The sequence below is a fragment of the Ceratotherium simum genome, chromosome 9 (assembly GCF_057802395.1).
Source record: "Ceratotherium simum simum isolate JZ-2026a chromosome 9, ASM5780239v1, whole genome shotgun sequence".
Lineage (NCBI taxonomy): Eukaryota > Metazoa > Chordata > Mammalia > Perissodactyla > Rhinocerotidae > Ceratotherium > Ceratotherium simum.
In genome coordinates this window covers 65,062,106-65,076,613 of record NC_141908.1, presented here as the reverse complement: position 1 = coordinate 65,076,613, position 14,508 = coordinate 65,062,106, and the positions used below count along the sequence as shown (strand labels likewise).

Sequence of the window (14,508 nt, the reverse complement as noted above, 5' to 3'; positions counted from 1 at the left end):
CTAGTTCCTTGTCCCTCGAAAGCTCTCACTCAGTCTTCTATCAACACACATTCTTTTCTACTTTGAATTCCTTCAACACTAATGTTTTGAAATGTGCTCTAATTCAATTCACATCCACATCTCTCAGAATACACTGTCTACTCCCTTCCCTCTATAGACAGTCTTTCTGGTCAAAATGTCCCCATTTACTATGATATGATGATCAGTGTGAACTTTCTATTTTGAGGCCCTCCCTTACTGATTTCCAGAACTATCTAGACAAACACTCCTAGACACTTTCTTCTTCAAAATGTCTGATCTGTACTCAAATATTTTCCCAACATCCCTTTCTTCTGCTAGATCCCCTATATTAGTCATTAGAACCTACTCAGATACTCATGTTAGAATTTGGAGAATCTGTTTAGGTTTCTTACAAACTAAGTTCTCATATCCTCATAGATTAAATGTTTTTATTATCTCTGACTTTTAAATATTCCTCTCCATCCCCATTATTGTTGTTCTTAGTTACAGGTTCCAGCCTTCATGATTATTTTCTTGCCTCACTTACTTAGAATTCACTGCAGTATTCTAATTTGTCTCTCTACAACAGTCCTTGTCATCACCTTTGAGTTAATCATCCTACTTTCTAAAATGAAACACTTGTCATAGTGCTCTACTGCTTAATTCTCCTACAATTTTTATTCATTTTTTGCAGCCAGGTTAGCAAATATTTAGAATACATATCATTCCTTCTCAGGATGGTGCCCATGGCAGACATTACTGATGCATCAGTTGACTCTCACTGGGTCTAGATTCAACTTCAACACTGCTGGGTACAGCCATCCTGCCTGCCACCACCAGCAAATCAGAGGGGGTATTCTAGAGGAAGATTTCTAGCATAGAGCATTAAATCAAAACTCCTCAATATGACAGAAGATACCATCTTTAATTTGCTTCCTTGTCTCCCTGGAAAGCCTATCTCTTAACATACCTGCATCTTTCAAGCACCTGGTGCTTCCACGTTACTGAGTTTTTGATACTCCATTTAAGTGTCACATTCTCTATGTCTCTCTTTCTCTCTCTCCACATGCGCACACACACACACACACAAACACACACATACTTCCATGTAAAGTGCATCATTCCATCTGATCAATCAGACACTAAAAAATATTTATTGACTATCTATAACACTTTATTACTCACATTTATACATGTCTTCCTTCCCCTATAAGGTTTTGACTATCTCTGAGAGCAGAAATAATAACATTTCTGTATCCCCAGTAATGAATATAGCTTTTGGAATAAACTAGTTTCTAAATAAATATGTTTGAATGAATGAATAAATAAATGAATATATTAAAAAATACTAAGATGGAATTATGTTTAATGGTTGTAGGAAATAGAAATCCTGTCAGGGAACAAATTTCAGTATTATCAACATTCTGTTTGTTCTTTATAAAAATAATGGAAAATCGAGTTAATTTTAAATAGAGTGTGCATTTACCTGAGACACACACATTGATTTTTCTCTCTCCTTCCTTCTTCTCACCCTCCTTCCTTCTCTTCTTTCCTTCCTCGCTTCTTCCTTCCCTCCCTCCCTTCCTTCCTTTCTACCCTTCTCCTTCCCTTTATTTCTTCCTCCCTCCTTATTTTCCTCCCTCCCTCCCTTCCTTCTTTTCTTCCTTCCTTCATTGCTTTCTTCTTTTCATCCTTCCTTCACTTTATCTCTTACCAGTAATAACTTCATAGAAGGGAAGTAGTTGGGATATAAGATGTTTAACCCAAGTTAATTTCCAAGAACGATCTAAGTTCAATAACTTCTCTTCTCCTTCTTGCTAATATTCCTATATGGGTTTTTTTGTTGTCGTTACTGTTTGTAATAATACAATCAAAATACGTCACAAATGGAATACAAATATCTACATATTTTGTATATAAATTGTCAGTTTTCTACTCCTGCAAAAAATGAAATAAAAGACTGTAGAAATGTTAAAAAAAGAAATCACTGGCAGGAGAAAAGAGATAAACAATTATAGATCCTATTTAAAACTAAGGGAGGGCCGGCCCCATGGCCTAGCGGTTAAGTGCGTGTGCTCCGCTACTGGTGGCCCAGGTTCAGATCCCAGGCGTGCACTGACCCACTGCTTGTCTGGCCATGCTGAGATGGCATCCCACATACAGCAACTAGAAGGATGTGCAACTATGACGTATAACTATCTACTGGGGCTTTGGGGGGAAAAAGGGAAAAAAAGGAGGAGGATTGGCAACAGATGTTAGCCTGGAGCTGGTCTTCCTCAGCAAAAAGAGGAGGATTGGCATGCATGTTAGCTCAGGGCTGATCTTCCTCACAAAAAAAAAAAAAAAAAAACTAAGGGAAATTTTCTAGGTATATCAATATACCTTTTGCCTCAACTATATATAGTGTTTATTTTTTTATAAACTAAAATTTATTTCTCAAAGGAAATATAATATTTTTGAATATGAGTTAAAAAGTAGGTTCTGAAAGCAATTTCAAGGAAAGTGTACTTTTCCTTACAAATCGAAACAGTCCAAACATGTAAAATAGAGTTAATTTTTGTTGTTGTTGTTGAGCATGAAATTGAAGGAACAATTCCGAGTTTACATTGACGGTATGCTCTCTGTCAGCTGGGCAGGGTTTTTGGTCAATGTGTTTTGTTTTACAATGTGAGAATTATTTGTCTCTTGATAAAAGAGAGAGAGAGATAAAACTAGTTCTGCTCAGCATAAATCTTCCCTTAAATACACACACCTTTTTTTAGCATTTACGTTTTTTTAAAAAAACAGGTATATTAAGATATAAATGACATACCATATAGTCTACCAATTTAAAGCGTACCAGTCTATGATTTTAGTATATTCATGGGGTTGTGCAACTATCACCACAATCTAATTTTAGAGCATTTTCATCCCCCTAGAAAGGATCCCTGTACCCATTAGCGATCATTCCCCATTGCCACTCTCCCCGAGCCCTAAGCAACCACTAATACGGTCTCTGTTTCTTTAGATTTGTCTGTTCTGGACTTTTCATATCATACAATATGTGTCTTTTGTGACTGGTTTGTTTTACTTAGCATAGTGTTTAGAAGGTTTATACACATTGTAGCATATATTAGTATTCTTTTCTTTTTATTGCCAAATGATATTCCACTGTATGGATATATAACATTTTGTTTATCCAGTCATCAGTTGACTGACATTTGAGTTGTTTCCACTTTTTGGCTATTAAAAATAGTGCTGCGATGAACATTCACATACATGTGTGTTTGGACATATGTTTTCATTTCTCTTGGGTATATACCTAGGAATGGAATTGCTGGGTCATATGGTAACTCTATGTTTAACATTTTGAAGAACTGTCAATCTATTTTCCAAAGCAGCTGCACCATTTTACGTTGCCACCAGCAATGTAAAATTTCTCCATTTCCTTTTGGAAATGGTCACAATTTCTCCATTTCCTTTCCTATATTTGTTATTGTCTATCTTTTTTATCATAGCTATCCTAGTGAGTTATGAAGCGGTATCTTATTTTGGTTTTGAATTGGATTTCCCTATAACTAAGGATGTTGAATATTTTTTTCATGTGCTTATTGGTCATCTGTATATCTTCTTTAGAGAAATGTCTATTCAGATCCTTTGCACATTTTTAATTGAGTTGTTTGTGTTTCCCTTATTGAGTAGTAAAAGTTCTTTGTATATTCTAGATACAAGTCCTTTATCAAATATTTGATTGCAAATATTTTTCCCATTCCATGAGTTGCTGCTTCATTTTCTTGATGATATCATTCGTTGCACAAAAATTTCTAATTTCGATGTAGTGCAATTTATCTACTTTTTTTTGTCGCTTGTGCTTTTGGTATCATATCTAAAAAAAACACTGCCAAACCCAAGGTCACAAAAGTTTATTCATATTTTTTCATCTAAGAGTTGCATTACTTTTTGAGCTGGCTATAAATGTCTTGCCACAGATACATATTAGTTGTAGATTATCCAAGGGCATATATGGCTAAGTCTATTTCAGATTTAGAAAAAACAATCACTTCAGGGACTGGCCCCGTGGCTTAGCGGTTAAGTGCGCGCGCTCCGCTGCTGGAGACCTGGATTCGGATCCCGGGCGCGCACCGACGCGCCGCTTCTCCGGCCATGCTGAGGCCGCGTCCCACATACAGCAACTAGAAGGATGTGCAGCTATGACATACAACTATCTACTGGGGCTTTGGGGGGGAAACAAGATCACTTCATAGATATATTTGGAGGGAAAAGTTAGTTTCTGAATTCCTATTAGCTGAGCTTGAAATATGCTTTGAGAGTGAATAATGATGCCCTGCTTTGATGTAAAAGAAAATAAACTTTAGATACTTAGATTACAAGATAGAAAGGAGCTTGAAGTCATCTTATTTTATGTCAGGAAACTGAGGCCTAGCAAAGTGACTCACCTCAGAATATTCAGGCTTTGTAAGCTAGGCAGAATGAAAAATGGAATTTTCTTAGTAGTCTTTCCATTACACCAGCATTTCTCAAAATATTAGAGATGTTTTGGTTGCAAGAGATAAAACTCCAAATCAATCTTGTTTAGGCATAAAATGTAACTTAATAGTTGCATTGATGAGAAAGTCCATTATTGTAGCTGATTTCAGATGTGGCCAGATTCCAGGGCTCTAATAATGTCATAGGATTCTCGAACAATCCCCAGCTCTCAGTTGATTGCCTCTGCTTGACTTCATTTTTTTAAGTAGGTTTTCTCCACATGGTAGGAAGGATGCTGAGGATAGCCCAATAATCATGTCCACCTTGCTTTGCAACCTCAGCAGAAAGAGAAAATCTCCCCTGATAACACTAACAGAAATGTCCCAGGGAGAATTCTGATGGTGTAGTTTGGACCACATTTCCACGCCTAAGCCAACCTAAATCAGAGGACTGTGCTAGTCTACCCAGATTTCAGTCACTTCCTACCTCAGTGACCAGGAGGCAGTCTCACTTGAACCAGAGGGAATAGATTCTCTATTGGAAAGAGAGGTTCATTTTATCAGAGAAAAAAAGAATGTGTGCTGGACCAACAGTATCAACAGAGTTCCTCTGGTTCCCAAGTGCTGAGATATGCTAGTAGGTGCCATATAAATGTTTTTGGAGAAAGATTGATAATTCAAAATAACAAAAATACCATAATTTTGATGATGGACTACTATGTTAAGTTAAAATTCCAGCAGAATTATATATTTTCTGATTTTATTGTCTGTGGAAGAAAACACGTTTTCACATAGAATTTGACTCATAACCTTGTGGAAGGGAAATCGGTATAAAGCTCTTAGTCCAAAGAGATGGAAAGATGTGTTTTGTTTCTATGCTCTTTGAGCAAGCAATTCTTTCCATATTAGATCTCCTGGAGGGAGAGTGTTCCACCAAGTACAAAGTATTTTTTTCAGGCTCCCTCCCACCTTTTACTAACTGGGCTGAGATTTGGCCACTTGCCTCTTTCAAATAAAAAGAAGGTGATCAAAATCACCGGAAAATAGCTAATTATGCCCACAATGGGAAAATTATTCCCGGGAGTAAGTACTTCAGAGTATCAAATGAAGTCCCAAATTTAATCACAATATTATCTCTCTTTAATGGTTATTCAACCTGGAATGTTCATTAGATAAGCAAGTAAGCACAGAGTCAACATGGTTTTTTTTTTTTGGTTCCAATACAGTGTCAGTAAAGGCTATTAAAGTGAACCTAACATTAAAGTCAAACCTGGGAGATTTTATATCTTGTGTTTAATTGGATTAGCATGTTATATTCTTTAAGATATGACTATTTGATTACAATGTATACAAACAATTTGCTAGAGCTTTGGTTTATAGAAGCTCAGTATTAGCAAATATGCAGATATATTAACATCATAGATGGACATCGTATTTGGAAATATACTTGTTATCATTTGCTTCATTTGATATTTTCCTATTGACTTAAATGATAGAATAAAAAATAATCATATTATTTCTATAGAAGACAAAAAAACTCAAGATGCATATGATCATCACCTTAAAATGTAGGGTTAATTTTCACTTACAACGCTATTGAAATTGTGATGAATAACTTAAAACATGTCTAAGCTTACTTATATTTCTAAAAATTTTAACACGATATAATAGTAATAGCTAACATTTACCGAGTTCGAAAAAGTTTTTGTACATTATCTCATTTTGTTTTCACAATGGCCTTCTGGTTTAGAAACTATTTTGCAAATGAGAAAACTATTCTTACAGAAGTTGTTTATCTTGCAAGTGTGAGGCTGAGTTGGGTTCTAAAATCAGGGAGTCTAACTCATGTTTGTAACCAGTATAACTACTGCCTCTACCTGTAACTGGTATCACACATTGTCCCTCTATTATGCCAATTACTGAATATCAATTGGATGTTACTTTAATTATTTCAATATCTCTCTGGAAAAAGGAAAACTGTATCATTAGTCAATAGGACAATATTTACAATCGTGTTCAGTAGTTTCGCAGCAAGCATCTTTACCGCAGACATCTTTGCTGCAAGATTTTCGCTGCATAATTAACTGGCCGTAAGGCAATTCTTCTGTAAAAGATAAAATCATGAAAAATAGCAGAGGGACATTAATGAAAAAGGACATAATGTGGGGCCGGCCCTGTGGCTTAGTGGTTAAGTGCGGGCGCTCCGCTGCTGGCGGCCTGTGTTCGGATGCCAGGCGCGCCCCGACGCACCGCTTCTCCGGCCATGCTGAGGCCGCATCCCACATACAGCAACTAGAAGGATGTGCAGCTATGACATACAACTATCTACTGGGGCTTTGGGGGAAAAAAAAAGGAGGAGGATTGGCAATAGATGTTAGATCAGAGCAGGTCTTCCTCAGCAAAAAGAGGAGGATTAGCAAGGATTTTAGCTCGGGGCTGATCTTCCTCACAAATAAATAAATAAATAAATAAATAAATAAAAAGGACATAATGAAACATGAAAAGATAAATAACAAAATTAAAAAGATTTTATTGAGAAATACAAAATATTTGAATACATTTAATATATGTGTATGTAGATTCACAGTGATACTGCACAAAGAACTGATTTGATTTTATTTTTGTGTGTGTGTGGATAGTACCTAACTAAGCATTTGTCTTTGTTTTATGGGAAATATGGGTTCAACTCTGCACCCTCAAACAAGAGGCCTTTGGCTCTCTTTTTCTCTGCCAGTGCAGTGTGTTTCAAAATAAGAAACCAACTCTTGGGGCAAATCACTGTCATCCGTCAGCTCGATAAAGCCATCAATAAAACATCGCTAATTGGAAGAAATGCTAACTATTTTAAGACCACCACATCTACTCATTACTGTATAGACCATTATGAGTGCTAGCTAAGATTTATATCATATAAAAATGGGAGTAACTGCGAGAACTTCGTCAATGGAGAAATGAAAACAAACTGACAAAAAGAAAAAGAACTGTCAACTGGTTATTTTTTTATCTCTTATGGCAGTTGATTCGTCAATGGAGAAATGAACCCCCCCCAAAAAAAAAACAAACCCAAACCGTCAACAGTTATTTTTTAATCTTTTATGGCAAAATTGCCTGACGGCCAATTAGTTATGTGGCAAAAATGCTTGCAGCAAAGGTGTCTACGGCAAAGATGTGTATGGCAAAACTACCTAGAATCATTTAGATACATGTTTTCTCAGCATGTAGAATTTAATAATTGTAATTAAACTTGGGCGTCTCTTTAAAAATAAAATACTTTCTGGAAGTTTTTATGAGAATTTTTATTGACTTTTTTAAATTGGCTGTTAGATATGCTTTTATATGCTGGCTCATTCATATGATTTTGATGAATTAAATGTAATAATCTTTCTTACTGTTTCATTGTTGAATCATTTCTTAACATGTCCTGTAATTTCTGGCACTCTATAATTTTTAAATTTTTACCTAGGTCATTTTCTGTTAAATGCAAAGAGATAAAACCCAAATGTAGCAAAAAGTCAGAAATTGTTGGTTTCCAGTCCCAGGAGCATTGAGGCTATTAGAATGATGATGGCAATACGTTTAGCTTGGCCTAGACAAACTGATCAGATTCCATTCTGAGAAGTCTGGCAAGGGAGCTTATGAAGAAATATGTTTGCTTTTCTAATTTCCATTTTTTGCAGTGGAGAAGAGAGAACTAGACTTTCCCCAAATGGCCTTTCAAAAGCAAGAATAGCTCTAAAAGGAGGCGGTATATGAAGAGGTGAAATCAAGATGTGATTTTTTTTTTTTTGGCCTAGATACCTTTTCCCTGAATTCCCCTGTGACAGAAGAAAATTCACGTTGCCAAAAAGTCCACTTTCCAGTCTTAGAATTCCAACTCAAACTCCTTTGGGCACTTGTAGTAGGAGATGTAGGGAAAGTCTTCCTGAGCCAGAAGAAACAGTGTCAGGAATGACTTGGTTTCCAGGCTATTTTGGATTTGGGTTACTTTGAACAAAACTGTTCCTATATACTAAACATTTTTTTCTTTTTATATAAATTTTGAACTCTTACCCAAGGCTTAAGTTTACCTTGTCCCATTCTTTCATTTTACAAAGGAGACACCTGGAAAGGTATGTAACATGCTCAAGCTCATTGAATGAGAGCGTATTGACTGATGCCCAGGACTAACTTCCTGTCTTCAATGTTGGTGAAATCATCCTTCTGGGAACGTCATAAATGAGTCTTATGGAATGTGTTTAAAAGTAATGAACTAAGCCTCTAAATTCAGCATAAGATTACTGCTCTTCATCTTGATGAGTATTTTTTGAGGCAGAAATCTTAACTTATATTCACTTCTATCTCCCTACACAACTAGGTAAAAGTAGATACTCAATAGGGTAAGATGACTAATTGAATTTGTAGAAGTATTTCTTAATTTAAAATGCATTTTAAAGTGCTCAAAAGTAAGATAATACATGTGGTTTTTATTTTGGTATCTTACCAGAACGGCAAGTCTGAGTTGTCATTTATTAATGTAAGTTTAAAAAAAAAAAGTCAAATATCACAACATTACTAAGAAAAGGAGTTAAAAGAAGAAATCATGTGAGAAAAAATATAAATGTGTTTGATGAATAAAAGTGAAATGAAATGCAAAAATTGGATGGTTGGGCAAAAAAACTAAATAAGTAAAATAGAAATTTATCCTGAACCTTTTTAAACCTTAATTATCCAAATAAATGACTCAATTCTCTGAGTCACTATGGTGTAGGGCAAAGGACCCTGAATTTAGAGTCAGAGAATCTGAGTTCTTAGCTTGGGTCAGCGCTAGGCATCTGTGTGACCTTGGCCAAGTCACTAACATATATATACTGGACTTCCCTGGTTCATTCGAATGAGATTAGCATTGCCACGGCTAATTAGAGTCATAGAATAATAAAGATAATAGCAATAGCTAATGCTTATTGGGTGTTTATTATGAGACAAGTTCTTTATATCTATCATGTAATTAACACTTAAAACAACCTGACTAGATGAGTTATGATAAAAATTCTAGGCCACATTGATTGAGCCACTACCTGTACACCAATTTTCAGGTCAGGAAATAGGTTTAGAGAGTTTAAGTGCTGCACGAACTGGAGTTGGAAGCTCTGTCTCTCTGACTCCAGCATACATCTTCTGACAAGTATGCAACAGAAAACAGAGCTAAAGAGCAAGTTCAGTACTCACGTTCTAGTTTGATAAACCAAGCAGACAAGAGTTGAATTGATTTTCTCAAAATCGCACAGCAATTTAGGAGCAGCTGGAAAGAAATTCTGCTAGCTAATGTGATTGCCTTGCACTATAATGAATGTATTCTAAAGTTAGGAGAAATGACTGGCCAGTTGGGAAGCAGAAAGTTACCACTAAGTTTGGTGAGAAAATGTAGTTTTTGATCAGGTGAGGATTTGTAGGTAGTTTTCTGTCCCAGCTGTAACAAATTGCTACAAATCTAGTAGCTTAAAACAACAGACATTTATTACCTCACAGTTCTGTAGGTCACACTCTTTCTGGTCCTTGCACGTGGGCACTACATGGCAGAGCCAGTGACAGTGCCTCAACTCCGTATGTTGCCATATCCCTTTTTTTCTGCTCCATCTCTCTAACTGACTCTTCAACCTTCCTTTTCTACTTTGAAGGGCTCAAATTATTAATTTAGACCTACCAGCATAATTCACGATAATCTAGGACAGTCTTTCCATTTTAAGGTCCATAACATTAAAATCACAGATTCTGGGGATTAAGAGATGGAAATATTTGGCGGCTCATTATTCTGCCTACCACAGAATTTTTCTGTCTATACCACTAGTTCTCAACTATAGCTGTACATTAGAATCACCTGGAAAACATGAAAAAATGCTTATCCCTCGGCCACAATCAAGATGAACTGAATCTGAATTTCTTGGAGTAGAATCCAGGAATGATCTTTTTTCTTTAAAGGTGTCAGAAAATTACAATATGCTTAAGAGGGTTAAGAACACCCTAAAACACCAGGTTTCTTAAACTTGATTAAATTCATTTTGTAAGTAATCCACTCAAAACACACTTTCTGTATTTCTTTATGCCCCCACTCTGCTCCGGTTTGGAGTAACCAAGATGGATATGATGCAAGTCCTATTCTTACTGTGCTCACAATCTAGTGACACAAACAGACACACAAAGGAATAATTACAACATTACGTGATACATTTCAAAATAGATATTTGAAAAACTCGCTCTAGGAGTTCTGAGACATTAATTGTGCCTGGGAACATTGCAGAATATTTGGCTTGATTTATACTTGATAGTTCTTTTTCATATAGTCTGGCCAGTACCTAGACCCAGAGGAATGAATATAAGTGTGTCCAGGTTTCAGCATGGCCCAATGATGATGATGTCTTTATACTGTTCTTCCCAAAATTTAACAGGCCAAGAATTGCCCCCAGTGCTTGCTAAAAATGCAGATTCCCAAGTTGATCTCCCGAAGATTCTGATTCAGAAGGTCTGTGGTGGGGTCTAGACATTCTAACATGTCCAGCAAGTTCTGGTGGTGATTCTGCTGCAGCGATCATGAAACCACACTTTGAGGAACACTGGTTTACACCACATCAGTGATTTGGTACCTGTTCACTCAATAGCCTAAAAAATAATGCAAGCCCCAAGTGATATTATAAAAAAAGACTTATAGTTGACTTTCTTACATCAGTAATGGATCTTTTGGAAAGAGAAGTCTCTTTGTATTTTAATTTTCTTACCACTTTGTGTATTGAAAGTGTTAGGGACATTCTAGGCCAAGATGGGAGTGGAGAATTAAAATCTTACACTGACATTTCTTTCTCGAAGACTCTATTGGAAGTAAAGACAGTAATCTGCAAGAAAATTCTAGCATAAAGTCTTAGGTTTTACCAAAAAATAAGCAGTGAGGAGAGACTAAAGGTAACCAGGATCTTCTACTTTGACGTTTTTCTCAGTGGCACAATCTATTCTCTATAGTGTAGAATGACAGCAAGAAGTTTCCATTTGCCATACAGGTGTGGAATATTGGGATTGAAGAGTGCTTATTCCTTATTTTGATTCAGGAGAAATGTAGTTTGTTTTATATGCCATAAAGGAAGGCATGTACTAGATAGGAAACGGCCTCACTTTGCTCACAAAAAGGTTAAGGATACTTCATGGCAAATTAGATATGTGTGGGAAATGCTTCTGTTAGCCAACTTTATAGTGACTGGATAAGCAAATGGAGAAAAGAATATGGCTCAGCACCTGTAAAATCCAAGATACTTTGGAAATGGAGGCTGGAGGATTGGAAGATGAAAGTTTTTTTTTTTCTTAATCTTGGAGTGAACATACACTTTTAATATTAGGGTTAGGTGACTCGACTAAAAATAAGAATTACTATAAAGAAAAATAAATTAATGGAAAGTGTGTATAGGAATAATAAAAATTTGGGAAAATAAGAAGCCAGTTTGTAAGGCATTGGTATGTATTTACAGAATTTACGTTTCTGTGCTCTGATAAACTAGTATTGATTAAGTCACACTGATTCATAATTTTTATGTAGCATAAAATACGCTTTTACACTGAAGTAAGCCAAGAAGATTGGTTGAACTTTATGAACTTGGAAATGCAGATCCGTGAAAAATGTCTTGTGGTGCAGATCGATGGTGATTTTAAGAAATGAAACAGGAAAGATATTACATAAAGCCCTGAGTGACTAGGAAGTTATATTTCAAGTTATTTGAGATTTTAAAACATTCTTCGTTTCTCAAAGTTATTTCTGTGATGAAATAAATTATTTTTATTTTATGTTGGCCGTTCTTTGGGCAAGAAGCATAAAATTATTTAGAAATAAGCTATTTTTTATTCCATGTGTACAGTAAATTATTTTGTTTCTAGTAGTAGAACGAAATCTTCCACTTTGTTTAACTTTGAGAAGTGAAAATAAATTAGTACTTAGCAGATCCATGAGGCCAGCAGTTAGAAAGAGAAAATGCCAGTAACTAATACTAGTACCATTGTGATTACAAATTCACTTCAGAGTTTAAATAGAGCTTTCTCAGTTTTGAAGAAGTCCTTTTCCTACTAAACAAACCTAAGCACACTAGGGAAAATCCACTGGCAGATTTATTCATTTAACTTGACCTCCTTTAATTATGTACTTGATCTCTCCTCAAAACTGAATGAGAACTACTACTATATTTCATGAGGCAACATGAGACTCAGTTATCAGTAAATAATTTAACAAGATCTGAAAGAGATTTACAATGATTTGCTTAACAGCTTTGGTCAGTTAATATCAAATGTACTTTAGCAAAGATAAATTTGGAATAAGCTAAATATAGAAGAGAGATCCATTTGCTGAATGAACATATCAGAGGTAGTTTGCAAAGAACCAATGAGCTGAACCAAGGAATACAATTAAATATAGTTCTGATAACAATCATGTCATTACATCTACCAATATGAGACTCAATCTAAACTTATCATCAGATGACTCTGCAATGGCATTATCTACCTGGCCAGTCATGGTCTCTCCATTATTGACCTAGAGAACTCTTGGTGAAAGAGGTGATTCATCCATGTTGGACCACTCACCACATGTGTCTGCTGGCAGAAAAATTTGATAGGTCCTTCAGAGAGAAGATGACTCAAGTGAATTGGATTGCCACATAAAATGGACATCTCCAGATCTCATGGAGAGTACAGGTGTCCACCATGTGTCTGAAAGACTGCCACCCAAACTTGCTGCTGCATCGTTGATAAAACCAGGGGCCATAGACCTGCCCCCTTGATTAGGAGTGCTACAAGTTTACACAGTGCAAATACAGAAAAACAGTGCTGGGGGCCGGCCCGGCAGCTCAAGTGGTTAAGTGCTCGAGCTCCACTTCGCCAGCTCGGGGTTCGAAGGTTCAGATCCTGGGCGCACACCAATGCACAGCTTGTCACACCACGCTGTGGCAGCGTGCCACATAAAGTAGAGGAAGATAGGCACTGATGTTAGCTCAGGGCCAATCTTTCTCGGCAAAAAAAAGAGGAGGATCAGCATCGGATGCTGGCTCAGGGCTGATCTTCCTCACAAAAAAAAAAAAAGAAAAAAGAAAACAACAGTGCTACTGTTCCTAGTAGCACATTTTCCCGATCACTTGGAAATAGTGTGAAGAAGGAAAACTAAGTGGAATTATTTGCATTGATAAATATTTCGTGAGTTGAATAAAGTCCTCTCAAATTATTGGTGCCAGGATGATCTAGTGAACACTAAGAGATATTTCACTAAGATATTTTTGGAACTCTGATTTTGAAGCCTATTAGATAAGCAACAAAGATAACTGCTGGTGTGGAGCAAAATGTTTTTCAAATATCTTGGGTTTGGGAAAACTCCAAACATGTTTTTTGAAGCACTTTCCCCTTCGATTTTTGAGCCCATGTACATATTAAAGGTAATTTAATCCTGACTCTTGTGTAATCAAAGAATTGTTTCATAAAAACTTATCTGAATTCCAAAGAGAATTAATATTTCCTTACATTCTTATTTGTATATTTCTGTATTATATATATTTAGTACAGAAAAATTTTGCTTAACTTTATGACTTCCAAAGTCAGTACAGTACACTACTGTTTATTCAATATCAAAACAACCAGAGAACTTGAAAACTGAAATAGTTTTCAAGTCTTTTATTTTGTAAGAAAGTAAATATGCTGATATAAGAAATTTTTTTCCAATTTTCATTGTCAGTATAGATTCAAAGACCATCTAAAGCCTCTGATAGAAGAAATGATAGTTAATTAATAGTTCTGATTAGCATTCTTGATTGTAAGTTTAAAATCCTAAAGTACTTTACTGGTTCATTTTTTTCGTTCATTTATACACCAAATGTAAATTAACTGCCAACCACAAAGGATACAAAGATCAATCAGATGTGGTTTCTGGCTTTGAGAAAGCATACCAGCAAGGGAAATAGATATATGGAACTAAGACTAATAACACATTCCAATAAATGATTAGATAAAGTTATTAAAAGGAAGATTAAACTATAGTTTAATTTAAAAG

The 14,508-nt window shown here is 35.8% G+C and overlaps 1 protein-coding gene across 2 annotated transcripts in view; it reads left to right on the top strand.

Annotated features, from left to right (window-relative positions):
- The window catches only part of CALCRL (calcitonin receptor like receptor), a 102,382-nt gene that overhangs the window by 45,199 nt on the left and 42,675 nt on the right, over positions 1–14,508 (top strand). The gene's annotated exons all lie outside the window — the stretch shown is intronic.